Source organism: Acomys russatus, chromosome 23 (assembly GCF_903995435.1).
Source record: "Acomys russatus chromosome 23, mAcoRus1.1, whole genome shotgun sequence".
In the NCBI taxonomy this organism is placed as follows: domain Eukaryota; kingdom Metazoa; phylum Chordata; class Mammalia; order Rodentia; family Muridae; genus Acomys; species Acomys russatus.
The window spans coordinates 21,972,974-21,996,990 of NC_067159.1; positions in this window are offsets into that span (position 1 = coordinate 21,972,974).

Genomic DNA, 24,017 nt, shown 5'->3' on the forward strand with positions numbered 1-24,017 from the left:
TCAATCTTTGTTAAAATTTTGTTATAGAATTTTCATTATCTACAGAGTCTAAATATAGTTGATGATTTTATGAGACTGTGGTGTTTTACTGGTACCTTTATTCTTTGGTCATCTCTGAGCTTTCTTTTCTCATCTTTAGAGACTCCCCTTCATGACCCTCATGCTCCATTTATTTCCATTATTATAAATTTAATCTTTTTTAATGTGTCAAACTACTCATAATTCTTGTACATTTCAATGACCTTTAAATTTTTTTCTCCTTATTTGACACTACTATTCTTTTTTGGGGGAATCATTTTTCAGCTAATGAACAAGATGAGCTTCCTCTAGACTTGCCTACGTGATAACTCCAGCTACAAAGTCATTTGAAATTACTTTTCCCACACAAAGAAAAATGAATTTTCTCTCTATAGCAATCTCTCTATCTAGTGGGCTGTGGAATACCCAAGGGAAGAAACTAGGTACATATAAGTACATAGCAATTGCTCCACATCGTGTAGAGATCAGAAAGAGATGCCTTAATAGATTTCTATCCCTTTTATTCTAGTCTACTTCTTTTCCTTTGACCTTTCTTTCAAAAAACATCAAACAAAGGGATGTGATGAGAATTTATGGAGTGTCCACATTAAAAAAAAAAACACATTTGTATTCTGTATGAATGGTGTGTGTGTGTGTGTGTGTGTGTGTGTGTGTGTGTGTGTGTGTGTGTGTGTGTGTTTACAGAGGTCAGAGGACAACTTGTGGAAGTCTGTTCTTTTCTTTTACTATGTGAATTTCGCTCAAGGTCATCCAGCTTGGCAGCAATCACCTTTACCCACTGAGCAAGATCTACAAAAAAAAAATAGGCCAACCTGTTGAATCTTGAGATTACTAAGCAGCATGACATGGCACTGCTACTTGGCCATGTCTTTCTCAGAGCTAGGGTGTCTGAATCTACTCTGCTGCCCCCGCGGCACTGAGTGCTAGTGGGAGTCATCCAGCACGGTTCCTGAATCCTTACAGCTGAGGAGCTAGTGGCTCCGGTTCACAGGGGAGGACATTCCTTTGGTGAGGAATGGATAGCACATTCCCACTGTGATTTAAAGAGAACCTACTGGAGACTGTTACCAAAGTTCTGACAAAGTATAAGCCAAACACTGGAGATCCTATTACAGAGCACTGGGAGGCAGTGTAGCAGTGTTCTGTTAACAGTGTTGAAGACAAGGGAAGGGGAGAACCAGTGGTTCACAGTGATGGATGGAGACAGCTATTTGGGTTGTTAGTAGACGTAAAGACATTTGGCTGAGAGACAGGATTCAACCTGCTAATGGTGACTTTACAGAGTAGTGCCCTGGTAGTGCTGCTCGTCCTCTCCTGCTATAATGTTTTCTTTCACCCTCCTTCCCTCCTTCTGTGAAGCATTCTAGCTAGCATTTCCGCTTGGCCAAATTCAGTAGCACACTGAAGTAGGCGATATTGTCCTAACTACCCAGAGGAATGAATTCAGGGTCTGGAATACCAGAGAGGAGAGTGCACAAACCTTACTTAGAAAGACATCACTCTGTTTCCCAAAAGTGAAGGGATAGTTTTACTCAGCAGGATGATGAAGAACGGAGATGTGAGCAGTTCTGTGGGTTATGCTAGAGGCTAGGGAAACTGTTTCTCCAGAGGCAAAACAGAAAGTAGAAAGAGATTCAGTGTCTTGTATTCCTAGATCTGCCTACCTTCTGCCCACCTTTCACTTGTTTTCCTAGGGAAATCAAAGATTAGTGTTACCACCATCGTTGCCCAAGTTATAGGAGGAAAACAGCTCTAACCACAAGGAAACAATTATAAACAAATCCAGGTTAATTATACAAGACATTCTTGGCTGCCCTAATTAAGGCATAGCTCACTAGCATTAGCTGAGTAATATAAAAAAAATGTGTACAGATTTAGTAGAAGTTTGCCTGGTGGACTAATGAGATCAATGTGTCAGAAAGATTCTGATTTAAAAATTTATTTACCAAAAAAAAATTTATTTACCAATTACTCATTTTCTGTTGCTTACAGAGCTCCGTCCTATGGCGTGGGCATAGAAGGATGAGGTTTTACTTTGCAAACAGTCTGAAGGCTAGATTGTAGGCGATTAAGGGATACTTTTTCATCCAGTGGGAAGGGCATGAAGGGTGAAGAATGAGTCAACAGGACACCCCATTTTGATTTTCAGCCCTCCTATTGCTGTTTGTAACTGGCTTGTTTCTCATAGAAGATTCCATGTTGCGCAGGCTCAGCTCACATGCAGATGACGGCAATGCTGCGATCTGAACCTTATGCTTTACCTTGTTGGTATTTATAAAAACACTCACACACAATACTAGGGAGACACAGATAAGCCAATACCAAGTGTTTCAAACCTTTTCCCCCCAGTAATTTGAAGATCCACAAAACAGTTATATAAAACGGGTAGAATTTTGTGTCAGATAAAAGTAGATGTAATTCTAGCGAACTAATACTTTTCCTGTAAGAAAAGACTTCAGGTAAATAGATTAACTTCCTTATCTCTAGGGTTTTTTTTTCCATAAAATAGGAATTATACATCTCACATAGTATGTGGTACATACTCAAAACATGCATTTTATCTCACTTTACTTATTATAGTTATTAATAACAATATTATTATTATAGTTTTGAGATTGCACATGATATTTGTGATATCTCTTTCCACAATCTCTGATCACTGCTAGGTACATGTCATTTCTGGTTTGGTTTTTTTTTGTTGTTGTTGTTGTTGTTTTTTTTTTTTTTTTTGTCCTTAGTAATTTTCCTGGTAACCACCCTTTTCTTGTAAACACCCTCATTCTCCATTCAGCATACCATGTAGATGAAATTTTAAAAGGCAGGGAAAGTATTATTACAATGAGGTTTGAAGGAAGAATGATAATGAGAATTAAAATATTCTACACTTAGAACTTTTCTCACATTGTAATCTCTCACAAAGAAGATTTGGTTAATTTTAATTTCCTATTTACAGCTGTTAAGCATGCTCCATAAGTAGAAAAATGGGTTGCCCATTGTGCAGTGGGTATGACTTGGGTTAAATCTTGATAATCACCAATTTAATACTTGAATTTTTAAAATTCTGATCCAAAAAGAGAAAATAAGAAGAAATAAAGGGTTTTTCTTTTGGAGGAGAATACCCTGAAGGAGAAACTATAATAGAGTTTAAGATATACTTTAAAATAGATGATATTTAAAAATGCAAATGTAGGCCTGGAAAGATGGCTCAGCCATTAAGAGCACTGCATGGAGTTCCCATCCCATCAACCATCTCAACTGACTCACAGTTGTTTGTAACTCCAGCTTCTGGAGAACTGATGCCCTCATCTGTCCTCTTTGGAACCTACATGTGTGTGTGCATGCACACAGAGAGACAAACACATAAATAAAAAATACATCTTTAAAAAATTGAAAAAAGACAAACTCATTCAGCTTATCTTTTGCTGCATGTAATCATAGTCATAGATACATTTTTTATCACCACCAGTTTTTAGTTTCTATCAAATTTACCCATGACTATTTCTCATACACAGTTCCTTTTTTTATTCACCTCAAGTGGTGAAGGAGTGACAGAATTTTTGCATTCTGACCATTCCTTTATGGACAAATCAAAACACCATGGAAAGCAGGGTCCTGTTACATTAGTTAGTGTCATGGCATCATCTGCCAGGCTGTCTGGAGGTCTCTTTCATCTGACTTCCTTCATCTATGTATTGGCCTTGTTTACAAAGGATTATTATTTTCATATGAGTTTAGAGGGACAAGTTATCTCCAACTAGATCTTTCGGCTAAGAATTAGCTAACTGAATTTAGATTTGCAACATGCTCTGATTTCAAATCCATGTGACTAGGCAGTCTTTGGAACAGCCGAGAGGAGAAATGATGGAGCCGGAACTAGGATAATGTTCTGCAGAATGGTGCTGAGAGTGGAACTGTAAGCTATTTTGGAAGCAAAGTTTTAAGAACTGGTAATGTCATAAATATAGAAAACGAAGGGAAAAGAGGCTGTGCGGTGCTCTTTTTTATTTCTTAAGGAATTAAGGTGCTCTGTACTGAGACAGAGAATGCAAGAGAAGGTGAAGTGAGGTGGAGACAGGAAAGAAGAAAACTACTGATTTCAGTTTTGGGTAAATTAGGTTTGAGCTGCCAGAGACTTCATGACAACAATTAGGCAAGGGTTAAAATATACAAGTCAGCTATGGGTTTCAGTACTGGAGAATATTGATGATATGGAAGCATCAGGCTGTACTAGGTCACTGGAGAATGTCAGCTATAAAAGAGCTCAGTGGTAAAACTGAGTTCAAGATGGTAGAGAAAATAAAAATGAAGATAGAATTAGTAAGGGAAGTCATAAAGGTGGGGGAAGCTGATTCACAGTGCATAAAAGACAGGAGAGGGAATAATGCATATTAGTGTAACACTGTGCTTTCATCTCATTCTGCTGCTGTGACAAAACACTCCAACTAAAAGCAACATGGGAGAGGAGATATCTTATTTGACTTATATTTCCAGGTTGCAACATGTCATCATGAGACGTCAGGGTAGGGACTCGGGCCAAGGACTTGAAGTAGAGACCATGCGAAAACCCTGCTTGGTGTCTGGCTCTCTCACATGCTTACGCCATGCTTAGCTAGTTTTCTTTTACAACCCAGGACCATCTGCTTAGGTGAGGTGCTGCCCACAGTAGACTCGGTGCTCCAGCATCAACCAGTACTTAAGACAACCACACACAGGCATGCCCACAGACCAACATAATAAAGACAGTTACTTAACTGAGACTTTCCCAGGTAATTCTGGGCTGTGTCAAGTTAATGCTATTGGGACATGTCATGTGACATAAAGTATCTAACTTTGAGAACAAAGTGTAGTAAATTATTAATCCTATCATCCTCATCAGGCCATCCTGGTTTTCAGTCTTCCCCTTGATGATTAAGTTATGCAGAGCTTATCCACCTTGGCAATTTCTAGCATTTCAGAGGTCTCAAGAGAGGATAACACATGGTTATTTTTTAACTACTTTAATGCAGTATCATGACAAATCATATCCACTCCAGTTCTCCAGAATAGAACTAATCAGGTGAATCACTTTCAGTTCCTGAGAGATTGAGTTATATAGACCACAACTGAACAGCCATTTCCAGAAAATAACAACAACAACAACAAAACAAAACAAGAAAAACAAAAAACAAAACTCTGAACTCTGTAAGAAGGATAGCTACCTATACTAAAAATAGATTGAAACTGAAGTGTCTGTAGGGCTGATCATTTGGGATTGAATAACTAATTGTTGTGCTTTTGCCTGAGGAAGACTATTTCTCCCATTCAGAATTCCTTAGCCCCTGTGTTCTTTGTGTAGGGTTGATGCCTCATGGTCCTTCCCCCATCCACATTGGCACATCTATTGTTCTGTTCTTCGTCAGACCATGTTTAGGCAGTGATGTTGGTGTGATTTTATTGCACAACTTTTGATATTACTGAGACACAGTCGCATAGGAAATTCCTTGATCCCCTGGCTCTTACAATCTTTCTGCCTCCTTTTCCACAACTTTCTTTGAGCCTGAGATGTTGGATTGTTTTGTAGCTACAGCTATTGTGAGTGGGATCCACAACTCCACAATTTGATTTTTGTTTTGTTTTGTTTTGTTTTCTGTAATGGTCTCCATACTTTACAACGAGACATTTTATTAATTACGGGTGAGGACTACACTTATCTGTGGTTATGACTTAGGTACTTGGTGACTATAAGTTCTCTCATAGACAGTTGGCTCTGTTTTCAGTACCAGACATGACTTCCCTCTTGCTGTCCAGGCCTAAAGTCCAATCAGGGAGGTTTTGGTTACTGCCAAGGTATGAGTGTAGAGGGATTTTAATTTAGAACATGGCTTCTTTGACAAGAGATCACATCCAAAGACCTAGATCTGTGTGATCCAAGTAGAATACATAGACACCTTTAATCCAGGTGACAGAGGCAAGCAGATCTGAGTTCAAAGCCAGCCTGATATAGAGAAAGTTTTAAGTAAAGAAAAGCTTAGTTTCAGGCATGGTGGTACATACTTTTAATCCCAAACGATAAAGGTGAAGTTAGCTTATAGAAGGAAGCATGCAAGATTTGACAGAATAAGGCACGCCCAACTCTCACAAGAAGAGAGAGGAAAGGGAAGCTAATTAAGGGGCAATGTGGGGGGGTGAGGAGGATATATATATATATATATATATATATATATATATATATATATATAGAGAGAGAGAGAGAGAGAGAGAGAGAGAGAGAGAGAGAGAGAGAGAGAGAGAGAGAGAGAGAGAGAGAGGAGGCAGTTTTACTGGGTGAGTTTTACAGAGAGAGATTGAATGGGTGAGCAAGCCAAACACAGGTGAAGACTAAATGAGCTAGAGAATGAGAAGGAGATAGAAGGTTAGAAAAGATTGCTGGAGTTAGTTTGAGGCCAAGCTGAACAAAGCCAGTTTGAATCAGTCAGCTGGGAGAGGAATTTGAGCCAGAACAGCTGAGTTGAACCTGCCAGGCAGAGCTCAGAAATAGCCAGGAGGGTGAGCTTATTCAGGAGTAAATCTCCGAAGGTGAAAACATTCTGGGCCTAGATTAGATTGTTCAGAGGCGAAAAGCTTCCAGAGACAGGCCTAGGTTAGCAGTTGGAAGCAATAAGGGTCAGATGATAATTACATTTGGCAAATAAAAGCTGCTTTGTATACAAGTGCCACTACTGCACACTTAAGGTTATTGTGCCATGCTGGTTGTTGTGGCTCATTGCTGTCAGAGCTGGGTAGAATTTTTGGCTTCCCTCCTTTGGAAGCTTGCATGTTGCCTTCAGATCAGTTCTAGATTTGGGGCCTCTGGTCCTGTGCTTGAAAGGCATAATGTCTTCAACATTAGATACTGACCTTCTACCAAATGGACAACCCTGAAAAGGCACCTGCAAGGAAACTCTACAGATTGAGGAGATTTTATTTATGAATATACATACATACATATATGTAAACACACAAGCATATATATTCATATAACAACAAGTAATGAAAAAAGAGGCAATAAATTAAAAAATGCAAAAATAAGGTAAGGTATATAAGAGGGGCTTAAGGGTGGAAGAAAAGGGGAAATGATGTAGCTTTATTATAATCTCAAAAATAAAGAAATAAACCACCACGAAGAGTCTATTTAGATAGAAACAGTGGTTTCTATCTAGTTCTAGGTGATTTCTGACAACCCAGCTGTAGGGACCTCTTCTAAAGGCAACCTTGGGATGGCCATCGTGGCTGACTGGCTCTAGCTTCAATCTGCTCATAGAGAGCTTAGCTTTCTAGTACTGAATCCCAGGGTGTTGCTTCTGTACTTTGTGGTGATGACGTACCTGAATATGTTGGCATCACACAATATGTGGGAGAAAGTGAGTTCTCTTTCACTTGTTTGCTTATTTCAATGATATAGTGAAGTCATCACTGTCCCATTCCCACAGCATCTTTTGAGGGGCTTCTCTAAACACAGCCAGAGAAATGGAGAAATATTTTCAGCAAAAAGAAAATTGTAGTCATGACTTGGAGAAATCTACTGAGAAATCAGGAAGTAGGATAGCCCTGTTGCATGACTCACAGGGCACTTTCAGTGCTCTGTGATATTGACACAGTTTCTTGCAAATATAGTTTTGCTGTTTTAATTTAGTGATGATCAAATGTCTGTAGTTTATAATTGTCTCAGACTATCCCGTGTGGATCTGGAGACGTGGCTCACTGGTAACGAGTGGGTAGTGCTCCTGTAGAGGACCTGTGTTTGGTTACTACGCCCCATACCTGGTGGCTAACAACTGCCTGTAACTACAGATCCAGGGGAATTGGATAGATCTGATTTTGGAGGACACCCCCCTGAGAAAACACAGTCCCACACATGTATATAAAGGTATATAATTAAAAATAAATCTTTAGAAAATAGTATGATGTGCACTTTTAAACTTAACTTGCACCATAGCTATATGTATTATTTCATAGTAAAAAGAGCAAAAACAGGGCTACAGGCATAGCTCAGGGGTAAAGCTCTTGCCTAGATTTCTCAGGACCCTGTGAAATGAAAATAAAAGGACAAGAATTTAAAACAAAAACAAAACAAAACAGCATGAGCAACAACAAAAAAGGAAAAATGGTGCAAAGAGAAAAAGATTGGGAAAGCTGCTTCAAGAAATAGTTTTCAATAGGTTGCATCAGATATTGTTGTGATTAATCATAAAGCTATAGGGTGCTTTTCCTGTAATTATGTGCCCAAATGCAATGGGAAGTTTAGAAATTCTGCCTTGCACATAGAAGAGAAAGAGAAAGTAAGAGAGCTGAAAAAGCTTGTGGAGAAATGTGCTTTGGGCCACAAATTCTTAAGCATTGGCTCATCTACTCATTAACAGCTGTTGGAGGTAGATATTGTTGAGTTGGCTTTTAAAAATCAATAGCTAAAATGACAAAGTACTCTATCAACAGTACATGTCAGAGTCAGGATTCACACACTCAGGCCTTGTGGGTAGCTTCGGTATGTGGTACTTTGTTCCCTGGAAGACCTAGAACTTTTGGCACTGTTGAGGGACTTAACTCACCTATTCCTACAACCTGCTTCATTTAACTAGACACACTCCCTATTTAAAGTCTCATCAGCCTTATACACTTTAGTCTCCACACAGTAGCAACTGGAATTGGGAAAATCATTGTTTGATTTGTACGTGTGGGAGAAGAAGCACCTATTGTAACTAGATGCAGGTTGACTAAAAGGGGGCTTCTCCCTCCTGGTTTCATTCTCCTAAGTTTTCTGTGTTGGCCTTTAAGACAAGAACTCAGAGTGAGTAGAATTTTCTTATCAATAGTCATCACCTTTGGTCCAGTCTGAAATCCAGACAAAATAATGGTCCTAACCTGTAGAAGAGTTCTGCAAACTCATATTTGCCTTGATGCTACAAAGGTCATATACATTATGAGTAGCAGTGGATACTGAGCAAAAGCATACTGGGGCCACTGAAGTAGGTTCATGAGTAGGAAAAGAAACCAGTCCTCAGCAAGATAAACATCAGACTTGGAGGGAGAGGAGCCTGCTTATGGTGGCGAGCTGGTGGCTTTATCACATTCTCTATCAGTGTCTCTGGAAGTTTCCCAGGAAATTAATTAGTCCCATTAGCATAATATATTGTGACAATATCTCACAGTCATAAAACAGTTGAGTTTGAAATGTTAAAGTGATAGATTTAAAGCAATTAAGATGAGAAAGAAACACACACAGAGAGATACACACACAGAAACAGAGAAGTTAATAAAACTGAGCTGATTAAAAAAGAAAGAAAGAAAGAAAGAAAAACCCAAAACCACCACCACCACCAACAACAGCAACAAAACAAAACAACAAAACAAAAATAAAAAAACTGAGCTGAAATCCAGAACGTATCAAAGCTGAAATTTCATTTAGCCAGGACAGAAATCAAAGCTGTTTGTTATTTAAGCGGATGCAGCATGTGTTTGTGGGCCTCTCTGAAGGGATCTTTAGTGAGCTGATGGTTTGTAAGACCTGTGTTGTAAGTGTATTGTAAACAGACTGGTAAGAAGCCCATGGAAACACTCTATCATAATTTGGCAAATGCAATTATAGAATTTAACATCAGAATTGTTCTTTTATAATAGAAGACACTAAGAAATTCACTTTTCCATTATTTTGAGGGGGGAGACTTTAGAAATAACACTAGACAGAAGGAAGATACAATTGTGATTGATGGACTCACTCACAACTAAGATATTATTTTGAAAAGCCCTCAAACCAACCAAAAAATGCATTTCCCCAATGACCAAGACTATTAAACCCAGCTAGGAGTGGGACGCCTGTAACTGTGAGTGGTTAATCTAGCCACTAATTCGAAGACTCCAATGCTGCCACCAAACAGTATTACAACTTTGATTAGTTTATGGCTTGTCCAAATGCACAGTCCCCAAAGCAATTGTTATAATTTACACAAAAAGGGGGAAAAAGCCCAGGGAAAAATATCCATCTTTTAACATTATCCACAAGGGTCTGGCTGCGAATGCACACATAAAACAAAACAAAAAAGTATCTAGCTGAGGCAATTAAGACGTTCTTGTTTTCTATTAAAAAAATATGTTCATTGGTAAGTGGGTCCAACAGGACGGTGTAGAAGCAGTTGTCATGGTTGGCTTTGATAAGAACTGGAGATTTTATAATGATATTACAATCAATTCCCCTAACAAATCTGCTGTAACGGCTTTTCTTTTTTCCATCCAAACACTAGCAAGTATTCAGGAAGTGGACATGGTGAAAATACAAGTGCCAACAGATAAAATTTGCTCTACTTCTACAGACATGTAAAATGGGTCACTCAAAGCAGTAGGTGCTCATGCTGTCTTAAGCACAGAGATGTCCTCACCTCACAGATAAAATCAAGACCCAAAGATGCTAACTGATTGTGGTCTGTTGCAACGTGGGTGATAAATGGTATCACTAGCTGGGCCAAGTTTGTTGACTTTCCATCCATTGTCCTTTCCCCTCTGTGGGGCTGCGTGAATGGGAAGAAGCTTGTGGCCAGACTATAGGAAGCAACTGGAAGTTTGTACAAGGAAACAAAGAAATAATTGCAGCTTCCTAGGTCATTGCCCCCGACCCCTAACTAACATCTCTACCTTGGGTAAGAGTCTTACGTGTGAGGCTCCTGTGCTTAGTTTCTCGATAGACTGAACCCCTGGTTTTCCTCTGTGTTGGTTAGAGAGAGGGACGACCAGATCTCTGATCTCTATTGAAGTCTAAATGCTGAACAGCCTTTCTGATTCACTGACTCTATGCCTCCTGAGGTCCCTGACCCTTGTCCAGCCGCCTGACTTCCTTGTTTTTATCTGTTCTCTACTTTCAGAGTGTCATGGGCATCCCAGCATGAGAGTTTTCACAACCCATTCTACCCCCATCAAGCCCTGTCCAGCAAGTCATTTATTTCTGATGTGACAACAAATCACGCCACTGACCTATATTGAGTGCCATGCTCTCATAATGATCAATACCAGCATTCACAGCTTGAAGGAACATCTGCGACAGAACAGCATTAAAAAGGTCAACGCCTGTTCTTGGAGATGGATTCGGTTCATTTTTCTGTTTTTTTAACTTGGGTAGCTTCTAAACAACTGGCGGCTTCCTGGAGGCAGTAATTAACATGTTCTGCTATTTTGAGTGAGGTAGAAGCATCTTCTAATAATTCAAAATAATTTTTGAAAAAAATATTTAAGAAATCTGAGTAGTAAACAGAAGAACACACAAAGGAATCTGGAGGAAAAGAGATCTACAGGATGTTTGAGGGTGTTACTTTCTTTTTCCAGCCAGACTTTTTGACATCTGTTTTAATTTTCTGGAAAAAAAAAAGTGAGCTTGTTAAGCAAAACATGTTCTAGGCACCAGTAGGAATTTTCAGAAATTCCTTCCTACTGGTATAAATATATGCTTCCTTTAATCAATTGTATAGAGGTTCAGAAAGTAAAAAAAAACTTTTAAGATTTTAAAATATTTTTAGAGTTTCAGAATATATTGCTTATTTAAATACTAATATTTATATAACTATCAATCATTTCATGTCTTTGAACTATATCAATATATCAATTAAAAATGTGTTTTAGATCTGGGTAGGGGTTTGAAGTTTACGGCCTGTATTGTCCTTGGCTGGTGCCATAGTTTCAGTGGGACCCCTAGGCCCAAATCTGCCTATCATAATTTTCTTCTTGTAGGTTTCTAGGATCCTCTGGATCCTTCAACCTCCCATGCTTCTCTCATCTAGAATCCCAATAGGTTGTCCTCCCCTCTGTCCCAGTTTCCTGGTTAGTGAAGACTTTCATAGGACATGCCCTTTGGACTAGTATGCAGATATAAGTGAGTATATACCATTTAACTCTTTCTGGACAGGACATTCTTCACAGTTGAGTGGAGAGTGGGGTCTGACTTTCACACATACTCTGGTGCCTCATATTTGACCACGTCCCCTGAATGGGGAGACCTGGTGGCACTCAGAGGAAGGATAGCAGGCTACCAAGAAGAGACTTGATACCCTATGAACATATACAGGGGGAGGAAGTCCCCCTCAGTCACAGTCATAGGGGAGGGGAGTAAGGGGAAAATGGGAGGAAGGGAAGAATGGGAGGATACAAGGGAGGGGATAACCATTGAGATGTAATATGAATAAATTAATAAAATAAAAATTTTAAAAATGTGTTTTAAAACATTAATTTTCCAACATATTGCAACATATAATCTGAGATTAGTCAGGTGTGAAAATTTAAAAAATGTTTTATTAATTATTTGAGAATTTTATCCAGTGTACTTTGAACATATTGGCCCCCTCCATCCACCCCTCCCAGAGCCAGTTCCTACGAACTCCCTATGAACCCAACTTGTGTCTCTCTCTCTTAACCAATGAGTCTAACTTGTGCCACTCAAATACTCATGTGTGTGAAGCCATTACCTGAATCCTATCTATTTTTCTGGGGACAACAACTTCCCTGTATTTAAAAATTCCATACTCTCAATAGCATCACACAAGCTCAGAGAAGTGAATCATTAGGCCACATTTAAATAATCTCTAAACCTTTTGTAGAATTTCAGAAAGAAGTGTGGCCAGAACTGTTTATCAGCCAAGCCATTGTGAGAGCAGAACTGAAAAAAAAACAAAAACAAAAACAAAAACAAAAACAAAAAACCTTTAATTCTAAAGAATAATAGGAAGGTTTTACAGCAAAAATGTTTTAGTGTGACTTTAAGGAGAGAATATTTTTACATCTACCAAAAAAGCCAGACTCCTCAGTCAGTTAACGAGCATTAAGAAAGGTAGTAATAAAAAAATTAAAATTAAATAAATATAGAACCAGCCAAGACCAGTAAGTCTTATTTTTGAGACTGCCTCTTCTTGGCGTTATGGCCAGAGATGGTGATCTGTGCACACTGGCATGAAGGTTGCAGGGCTTGAGACAACAATCCCAGGGTATTAGCATTGAGGATTGTGATACTGATATTGAAGAAAATATAGCCTCATGCTGCTGTCATAGTATAGAAACAAACATGGCCAACACAATTCCCTAGTACTCTTCCCTTGCCACAGTGACTGAAGCAGTGCTTTAGAAGGTGCACTGCAAAAACTAGTTTCAATCAGTTTGAGTTCCCAGGAGTCTGTGTGGAACAGAGGCGGTCACTGACCCAAAGGGTCAACAAGATACACATTATTGCGTTAAAACAATGGGATCCAATTCATCCATTGTTGCAACACGCATCATCCTATTCTACCAGACAGGAAAGTTCAAGACTAAATCAGCCCTTTGATTTGCTTCTCTGTATTTTTTTCAGAACACTCTGAGCACTGTCCAATCTCTTGAAATATCTATTTGAATTTTTCTTGCATTCAGACAGCTGCCGAACAGCTTAGCTCAGCACAACAGGAAATATCTGCAGTTGAGGGATCACACGTATTCTCACTTTAAACATTTTTTTTGTTCTGTATTTGAATCTCCATCCATTATGAGTTAGAGAAATCTATCTCCAGAATGTCAGCCTGTGTGAAATTGAGCTTTACAGTGTGTTTAAGTAAATAAAAATGTGCTCAGTTCTACTTCATCTTAGACAGATCTGCCAGTGATGCTTCAGAATGCATAGCTTCCCATTCAGCAGATCTGGAGTGAACTCAAATGGTCAAGGAAAGGAAGTTGACCACTATGCTATGGAGCTTTCTTTTTAGAAGAGATATGGGCACTGTCTAAGTGCCGTTCAATAGAGGATTCTTTTATAAAGTATAAAGATCCATTTATGGGCCAGAAAGAACATATTTAAGGGTGGACCAGGTGGTTAGTATTAGTAAAAGCAGATGTGGTCCAGCATAATCGCCCGAGTTCCACCGAGGACCCACATAGTGAATGAAAACAATTGGGATTGACTCTTCCAAGTCATCCTTTGGCATCCTCATTTGTACAGTGTCACACACACGTCATGCGCACACAGACACACACACACACACACAGACACATAAAAGAACATTTGTGTGAATATTCCGAAATGAAGGATTGCTTATGAAATACGTTGCATAAATAAAGCAAATTATTGGACAACATATGTAGCTACTTCCTGTTTATTGCTCACCATCACTGAACATTGCAAATAGTAGATGGAAATACATCAATGCGGTTTAGAAAATACACATTGACTTCAAGGGTCCCAATAACAACTGATGGATGAAAATGATGAATCGGTAAGACCTCTTCGTTTTTTGTTCATACATCACATTTTCACCATGAGCTTATATCTGCTAGGCAACAGCTACGACAAAGTAAGGATGGATAATCTTAATGGTAAGTCTCTGGAAAAACCCACTTCAAGCTAGACATAAAACATGTAGCTCAAGGTTGAAAACTAGAATATTTAAAACAGGAATCAGTGTCACATGTGGACCTTCAAAACAGATCACAGAGGTATGTGGCTTTAATCAGTAAAGGGTGGTGGAAACAGGAATGATTCAATGGTCTGATGGGAGGCAGTGTTCCCTGGCTTATGAGCCCATCTAAGACGTTCTACTCAGATTTGAGATTTAAGACCCAGAATGTAATGACAGGATAAGGACAGAGTTGAGAGTTCCTAATAAATGGGTGTTAAACAATTAACAGCTTTGTAAACTTTCCCAATGCACCAATTATACACTTTATTGCTGAAATATTGGTGTAGATAATAAGATGGTCACAATAAAAATGAAATATTTTTACAGAAGCATCCTCCTAGGTTGGCTTGCTCAATGTATTGTAACATGAAATTGAATTCTTAACATATCTTTAAATTTTGATATCATCAAGTAACTCAAGACTTTTAAAACCAATTTTGTTATTCTAAATCATCTTAGAATCCAGAATAATCTAGTTTTTGCTTTTGTATAGCTATAAGAATCTTTATACCTTCATATATAGTTTTTACCGTGAGCACATATTCTTTGTGTATGACAGCTAATGCTGAGAATGCTGTCATCCTCTCTGATACTTACTTGTGTGCTGCTGTTAAATGAAAACTGCACTGCTCTTTGCAAAAGTAAAGTTTGCAAGGACAACTTGGCTCTTTATGATTTAAAGCAGCAGATAAATATTCTATGTGAGCTGGTTTAAGATGTGCTGCATGAGAAAAATGATTTTCCAGCACAAAGATAGAGTCTACCCTAAAATTTCATTTTGTATCTTCAGAGGACAGTATCAAAAGAAGGTGTGGTTAAGCCTCTAAGTGGAAATGATTACTTAAACCAAAGGAGTCTTCCTAATCAGAGATGAAAGTCTCGTGGCACTATACTGAGGGCTGGTGGCACCACAGACCATCGCGATGTGCACATCTCATGGTTAGAGTCCTTTCTATGTGCCTGTCAAGTGAACTGAAGCCCCTCATTGTCTGTCTGGGACAGTGATCCATTTCTCATGTATGAGGCTACAGTTTTTGAACTCATAAGCTGTAAACTGTATTAAATAAACGGCCTTCTGATGGATGAGTGCTGCTCACATAGGCTAATTTCTCATCTAAACAGTGATATGAAAATCCTTGCTAAAGGGCTGGTGACAGGACTAAACGGGGGTAATAGCAGTCTTAATCAAGAAAGACAAATGGGATTCATTAACAACTGGCACTCAGCAGACAATCTTCAGAGACTTCCACGCACGCTCTCATTGGTTCAATCGAAAATAATTGTGTGCTGCTTTCATCACCGAATACAGAGCAAGTCCAGTGAAACTTTGTATTGATGATATTAATGCACATTTGGATTGAATTTTGTGCTGGGAAAGCCTTTAGATGAGAGAAGGAGATAGGAAAGAAAAAAGATCCTAGGTTTCATGCTAGGGTTTTATTTCTCATTGATCAGTTTCCCTGTGTTCATTCATACCCTCGTACTTTAATTAACTGGGTCATGCTTCCAGATGGCTAGTCCAGAGAATGTGATTTGCATTCCAGCTGGTTGCAGAGCAGCCACTTGGGTGATTATGACCAATAGTGTCATGCCTTATGAAGTTGTTTAGATTAGGCTTATGTGGGAGTGGTAGGAAACACTGCCAGAGAGTCATACTCTCCCTCACAGCATTGGACTTGATGGGAATTTCTTCCTCGGTCAGAAACTGTGTTTTCTAGCCCCTTTGCATATAGATGAGAGACATATAGCCACGTTCCTGACAGTGGGTGGGTCACGAAAATGCATGCCATTTGGAAGCTTGCTGCATAGTACTTCTTCAGTCTTTCTGTCATTTTCTGTTTCCCCACTTGCCAGAGAACCGGACTCTAGAAGACATGGGTCCTTGTAAAGACTAGAGCCCCAGGCAGGAGGAGGAGCGTGGCTCATTCCTGAGAACTGGGAGCTTTCCATGATTGCAGAACAGACCTCTCGCACAGCCACTGAGAACTAGAGGCTTGCGACAGTACTCAGCTCGGCTTGCATTGAGGCAGATGTTTTTCTGCACTCTGATCTGTTGTGTTTGGTGTTGTTACTTCCTAACTGGCTCTCTCAGCTTTTGATTTTAAAGGTAGGTGAATCTTTAGGTAAGTATCCTTCTGGCTTGGGCTTGGGTAAGGATTTTGCCCTATCTTAGTCTTTCAGCACCCCCAATGCTCAAGTGCTGTGATGTAACGTGCTAACCCACAATCTCCCATTCAGCACACCGTAAGGAAACGAGATCGGATACTCATGGCTAAAACCAATAGACATTTTATTTTCTGTTTTCCTCATTTTTATCATTAAGAGGATTGTTCAATCTGTTGCTATGGTGAAATGTATCAGAGCAACAAACTATTTTGGCTTATGGATTTGAAGGTCTCAATCTTTAAAAACAAAACAAAACTATTCTACTATCTTTGGCCTGAAGTGAGGGGGAGCATCACATTGTGAAGGGCAGTGATGGTGTGCCAAGATGCTCACTTCTCGGTGCACAGAGATCAGAGACAAAGCTGTGAGAGGGACAGGGCATGGGCATAGCCTTAAAAAAGAAAGGCACATCTCCAGGAACGCGCTTCCCATCTAGGCTCCACATTCCAGTTCTACCACCTCCCAAGTAACATTGATGATGTCAGAACTCTCATTATCCAATCACATCGTAAGAACTGGATCCATTATCAGAGGATGGTGCATTCCACATACCAGGCTCTAGGTGGGGATTCATAGCAAAGAGTTCCTATGGGAATTTTTATAGCAGCAGTGATTCCACTGAATTCAAAACTGTGGCTATGAGATTAAATGTTATCTCACCATCTGTGCTCTGGGCTACACTCGGGGCATTGGCCTGATGGCCTTGCTGCAGCCTTCTCACAGTCCTCTGGTCCTTTTGGACCATCACACATCAGTCAGTAAGGTCTGTCGTAAGCGTCTCCCATTTTTATCCTTGGGTTTTTGTCTTAACAGATGTACTGTGCCCTCCAGGACATTCTTTAAGTCCATGATGGATGGCAACTGTGGGTTAAGTAACCAATCTTCCATTCTCTCAGGTAGCTCTAAGTCGTGTTCTATGGTGTGTCCCACTTGCCTGGTGGGATTGAAGCACAGTTGCTACTCAAGCATATCTACAATTTCACGGAATTCCACATTCAGTTTTACTTCCTATAACTCCTGGGACTTCCGGTCAAATCTGACAGTTGCATAAACAATTTTTATTATGTTTGGACACTGCATGAGCAGTAACCACTGACACATTTTATTCACTCAAAGCAGCTTCAAAAAAACATGGCAAGCTTACATGTTTCATTTCTCATTTTTGTTTTGAGGGTCAACTCTTCTGCTTAGATATATAACCAAGTGATACTATGGCAACTACATTTGAGAAACAAATCTCCACTTAAAGAACAAGTTACCTGCCTGTGGCAGGTGTGTGGACCTGCCAGCCATTTCAGAAGTGCCAATCTCGCTACAGGCTGTGCTCTGCTCTGCTCCTAGTTATATGCTTGTACAAATCACACTACCAAATGGATATAGCACTATGGTGGGTGGAGGTTTTATACTTAAAAATCTCTATTAGGTGCCTTACCCTGAATAATTGTGTGATCTTAATAGTGTTAGGAACAGTGTTTTTGGTTTTTTTTTTTTTTTTTTTTTTTTTTTTTTTAAAGGGTGTATACAGATGACAGAGGGTCCTCGCTGGGACAGTGTTATCTATGAACCATTTAATAAAACCACAAAAATAATAACATGACGTTAAGTACAATCACCAGGCTTGCCATGTCCTGTCATTTCTGCACCATCCTATCTCTCTTCTCGTGTTGTGTAGATAGCTGTTACGAAGTTCTTTCTAGTTAGAAATGTTGAGCTCTCTCAGCTCTAAGTAGAGAAAGAGCTTTAGCATGGAAAGTGAGTGGCACAAATACATTTTATCAACTTTGTGCCTTCCCCAAGAACTCAGCGCTTTCAACAGCTTCTTTTTACTGGTTTGCCTGTCAGCCTCTGAGACTTGTAGAGACCACATTTTCCATGCCTCTACCCATCAGTAGAGAACTCTGAGAGTAAAATATGATTTTAGCTGAGAGAAGATAACACATTTCTTTACATTTTCAGCAAAAGCAGGTGATAGCAGGTCATTGTCCTCCAGATACCTAAGGCAACACAAGACACCCAATCCCTCAACTTGTTGTCCCTAGGACTCATAATAATGAGCAAGTTGAACGAGATCAAAATTCTAAGGGTAAACAACCAAACATCTTTCAGCACCTTATGGCATCTGTGTTATTGCCTCGAAGTATTTCTGCATGTTTTGAAGAGGGATGTGAGAGAGCTTGCCTGTGTGACTCTGGCCCCTGAGATATTTAAGGGACACTTCTCAGTTGCCAAAGTATTTGATTCCCTGGAGCTAAGACTTAGCAGATGTGTCCCGATGAAAAGCAATAAGCAAAGAGTGGAAAATACACCTAAAGCCATTGAAACAAAAGACAGGTGCTAATTGAAGTGAAAGACCCTAGAAAAGTGTTCAGAAATAAAGGAAGAACTGGCAAAGTGATTACAGAAATCTCACTCACTTCCCTAAAATATATATGATCTATTATATGTGTATATTTATGTATCACACACATATATTCTTTTAAAAGTAAATTATGACATACTACAAACAGTTATCTAGAATGTAAAGCTATCTAATGCATCTTAGAGATTATTTTATGTCTCTCTATATGAAAAAGTTATATTATTTGAAATCAATTTTTAAATATAATTGCATAAAGAGTCACTTCAAATACTGGATTTATTTATGAAACATAATCTTTTTTTATGAAGTTAATCAAAATGCAACTTTAGGTTAGTTAATCAAAATGCAACTTTAGGTCAAATGATTAACATTTAAGTACAGATATTTTTCTAAGTATTAAAAAACACAAATGTAAGAAATTTTAATGGTAAAACTCTAAAGTATACTGAAAATATAGTGCATCTTGTAAATCAATGTTTGAAACTCAAGTTGCTATAACCATTCATAACATGACATACAAAAATTAAGAATTGGTCATTAATGCCAAATGACAAATAATTAAAGTGAGATAATATGATCAAGTAGAATTCTTTATCAATTGCTAGTAGGTTTTTCTGTTTGCTTAACATGAATGACTAAGGAGTATGTGTTTGAAATTTAGTATTGCTTGTTTGAGAAGGCACAGATAAATTACAATGCTGGACTTTGATCTCTTCACTCTAGTGACTTTTTTTTTTTTTAATTCACAATATATCCTGCTGTTGTAGAGTGAGTAGTCATCAAATGTGGGACCCTACTGTTAAGGTGAACTCTGGCATTTCTGGATAGCCTCTGAACTCAGTATAAGATGGTGGACTCTGATTCTCAGCTGGGTTCCCTCTTTGCTTGATATGGGGAACCCTAGATTTAAGCCTTCCATAGTCCTCAGGGAGATTACAAGCCCAGCCCTTTCCTGATAAGAAACCCACTCAGAAAGCACTAGGAGATTCTTGGAAATACCCACCCTATGCTCAAGAGATGTCTTGCTGTCTCGGCTTTCATCTAATGACCTTTAACCATACCTGCAGACCTTCCCCCACCCATGGATAATTAAGTACTGTGTTCCCCCCCCTCTTCTTATGATAGGGCTGTGTATTGCATGTAACCTCTGGCACCCCTAAGCCCAGCAAATCAAACACATTCAGTCTCAAACCCCCTCCCACTGCCCAAAGGTTGTAAGTCCTTGTTTCCCATGAAATAAAGGGGCCAGTACTATCTGTCTAATACTCATCATTTATTCTGGGGAAGGAAGAGCTCTCCTCCCCAAAGAATTCATCGCTGTACCTACCGGGGCCAGGCTACCTGTCAGTCAGCCATGTGCTGCTGGCCATCAGGAGCTTCTGCCATTCACTGGCGCGTCAGCGTAGATGGGTGCCACCTTTTTTCTAGTACCAATCTGCCCACTACAGTTCTCATATGCAGGAGCAAGCAGCTGGCTGTTCATAAAGCAGCCATTTTATCTGCCTGGACAAACTAGGCTCCGGGTCTCTGTCTCTCTAGGTTTCAGAATTCCAAGAGAGTCTCCATCACCAGCTGCACGTGAAGCAGCTATCGACTTGACCAAACCAGATGGAGCTCTTGTTGCTGCCTGGCTTTGCTTCTGGAGCTCTGAGTTCCTTTGACTCTGCGCTTCACCCTTTTCCACCTGGAGCGTTCACTTCTAGTTTCGTGCTCTGCATGGCACGCAGAACAACAAGGAAAGTATGGGAAGTATATAACGCACAGTCTTGCTTTACTATATGTTACAGTTTCTTGCTTTAAAATCAAGACTGACATGAGTCTCTGGGCTGCACTATGGCTGGAAGAAAAGCCAATGAGGACACATCATGGGAATAAAAGTCACAAGGTTGCCAAGCAAGGAATGGTTTGTTACCAATGAAACCTGGGTGTTACCAATAGGGAATTAGGGCACTCGCAATAAGAATAGGTACGGACAGAAGCAGGCTAGGCACAGAGACACTATCAACGAAAGTAGGTGAAAAAGGAGATTCCTAAATACCAATACCGTCTCACCCACCAGGGACAAAGCATTTCCTGAAAGAAGTGTGCTGAACCAGACAAAGATGGACTGACTGTTAGAAGGCAGCAGGACGGCCAGAGGAAAGATGGGCGCCACTTCTTCCCTCAGCATCTGATTGAATTTGCCCCACACCATGCACAGACTCATTCAGACACATCCCACTTGGTGAATGAATGGCAGCCATCACCCTTTCAGCGTCACGGGGCTGGTATCTGGCGTGTATCGTATCCTTCTTCCCTCAATTTTCCATTGTCAAATCATCCATTAAATTGGATTGAGCTCGCCTAAGCCGGCCTGTCTTGGAGTGCTCAGGGGAGATTACTTTGAAAGGAACAAGACCTTGGCTGTCAGGCAGGTTAGTACATGCAAGCTCTCAGGCTCAGCTTCTCACTTTGCACAGGTCCTGTGACATCCTGGAGGGCTCCAGCAACCCTGTGGGCCCCTCCTCTCAGCTTCTTTTTCTCCTTGGCTTACAAACCATGATTACCCCCTGTTCTAGCTGCAAGACATTAAAAAAAATTTTTTTTTCTTTTTAAAGGGTAGATACAGATGACAGAGGGTGAGAGGCACAGAGCAGGAAGTGTGAGCAGTCCTTTGACATTCTAGGCTCCAGTGTCACTATGTAAACTTCTGAGATAATTTTCCAAACAAGTGTCAGAAGCTTTGGGGGAGAATTTCAGCTCTTCATTTCGCAACCAGTGTTCCTGTCAGAAGTCATTTGCTGAAAACACTGGAAAAAGAAAGTTGCAAGAGAAGGTGCTGAATTTGCTCACTGCCATTTGGAGACAGCCAAAGTACATTTCTGGAGGGACAGGAGAAGGTGTCTCCTCACCCAGAGGCACTACAATGGCTGTATTGCTGTAGTTCAGTGTGAAAAGCATGGCACCTGCAGTGAGACACTCAGCACAAGTTCTGTTTCCCATCACCGTGAGCTGACAAAGCTTCAAGCAGGAGCTCAGCTTCAGGAGGTGAGATCTGGAAGGAACAGGAACAAAGGCTGAGCCAGATGCACAGAGCCAAGCACTGTAGCGCCCATCAGAGTCAGGGGAGGCTTGCTCATATCCATACTAGTTTCACAAGGCTGAGGTAATGGTTTGTTTCCCTTGTTCCTGTAATCCAAACAAAACCCATAGAATGCACGAATTATTCCATCCTTCTTTATATTTTAAGGCCTTTTCAAACTCAGATCTTAGTGGCCCCTGCCAGCACACTCCGGGCATAATTCGAACATGCTGCCTTGCATGATTATTTTTAAACACACAGCTGCCTTTATCTGTTTCTTTCCTCCTTTTTCCCCCCCTGGGTTTTTTTTAGAGTGACATCACATCACTCACTTTGGATGTGGCTTCTTAATTTTGTTGTAGCTGCTGGCTTTGCTTTTCCAAATTGTCTTCTACAATACCTGGCAACCCAATCTATCTCAAAAGTAAAGCTGATTGTGTCTTCTGTTGTTTAAGAACCCTGGTCCCTTCATTACCCAGTGTCTATTCTCCACCACCCAGTGAATGAGCCCCATGTTCCAGGGGGAACCAGCCTCAGGTTGCTATGAAAATAAACCACAGACAGCTTTCCAACACCTTGTTTGCTCTTCCATGGGTATCCTTGTATCTGGTCCATGATGAGTATCCTTGTATCTGGTCCATGGGCTTTTATTTTATGCTTGTCACTTACTATTTCTTGTCACATGGATTGACAGTTTAGTTTTACTTGTACTAGTTTGATTTTATTGTCATCTTCCTCTACATAGAATTCTGTATTTTAACTAACTTCATTTGGTTCAAAGTTGTGATCATATTCATCTGTTTATCTACCCACTCATCCATCCAGTTAGAAAATAGCCATGAGCACAATCTAAAGTGGTGGAGAAAGAAAGGTGAGTGACAAACATTTCTCAAACTTAAATCACTTACGCTATAGAAAAGGATGAAGACAAATCATGTAACACCAAGGGACATTCTCAGAAGAAATGGTATCAAAGGTGATAGCTGAAGGGTAAGCAGAAGGAGGCAAATGAAAGAACGGGGCAAGAATGTTTCATTGTTTTAGCAAGGTCCAATAAGAGAATGTTCTAAGGGCAAAAGGAAATCAGAGAATAAATGGCAAAGGATGAGGCTGGACACCACAGGGACAGGGAGGACTTAGGCTAAAGTCATTGCAATGTCACTGAAACTTTTAAGTAAGAGTGAGACATCAGTAGAATTTAATGATAGCAGGTCCAGTCTGATTTGTTTAGAGATTAAATTTGAGGGAGTCACAGACAAGCCGATCCCCTGGGGACAGCACCAGCAGTCCCATGGACTAGTACTGCTGCAGTCTAGGAGAAGGCATTGCTTGGATATGAGAAATATCCAGGTGACAAAATTAAAGAACCTGGTGACTATATAAAACAAACAAACAAACAAACAAACAAAAACCAAAAACAGCAAATGCCCAGTTAAAAGTAATAACCAGAAGTTACGCCTAACATCTTTAGCTATATATAGGTCCTTGCTTGACTGTCACATAATCTGTGAGTACCTACAATTATTAACCTTTATTCTGGGCTTAATAAAAATTCTCAATGACAGAAATTGTTTTGCTTGCTCGAGGTCATACCAGCAATGAAAGGAAGTGGGATGCCAACTCAGGCTGTTCTGGTACTGAACCCGCAGAAGGATCCCAGACCACCTCAGTGGTCAGCCACATCTACTCCCAGCCCCAAGGTAGGCCAGCTCACTTCTCCTTCAGCTTCTAGTGGGCTCTAGGATACCCGATGATTCTAATGTGACTGTAACACAGTTGCTTATGGATACCATGGTGCGAGCGTCTTGCTGAAGTACAGTTTTAGCCAATTCCTTTTCTCTCAAAAGGAGCCACCTACCCAGGTTGCATCTACCAGGCTATGCAGAGCCTGCTGTGCTTTGACTTCAAGAACTAGACCTTTATTATCAACAGCTCGAATAATGACAGACCCAGGTTGAGAGAATTCAGTGGCCAGCAATGG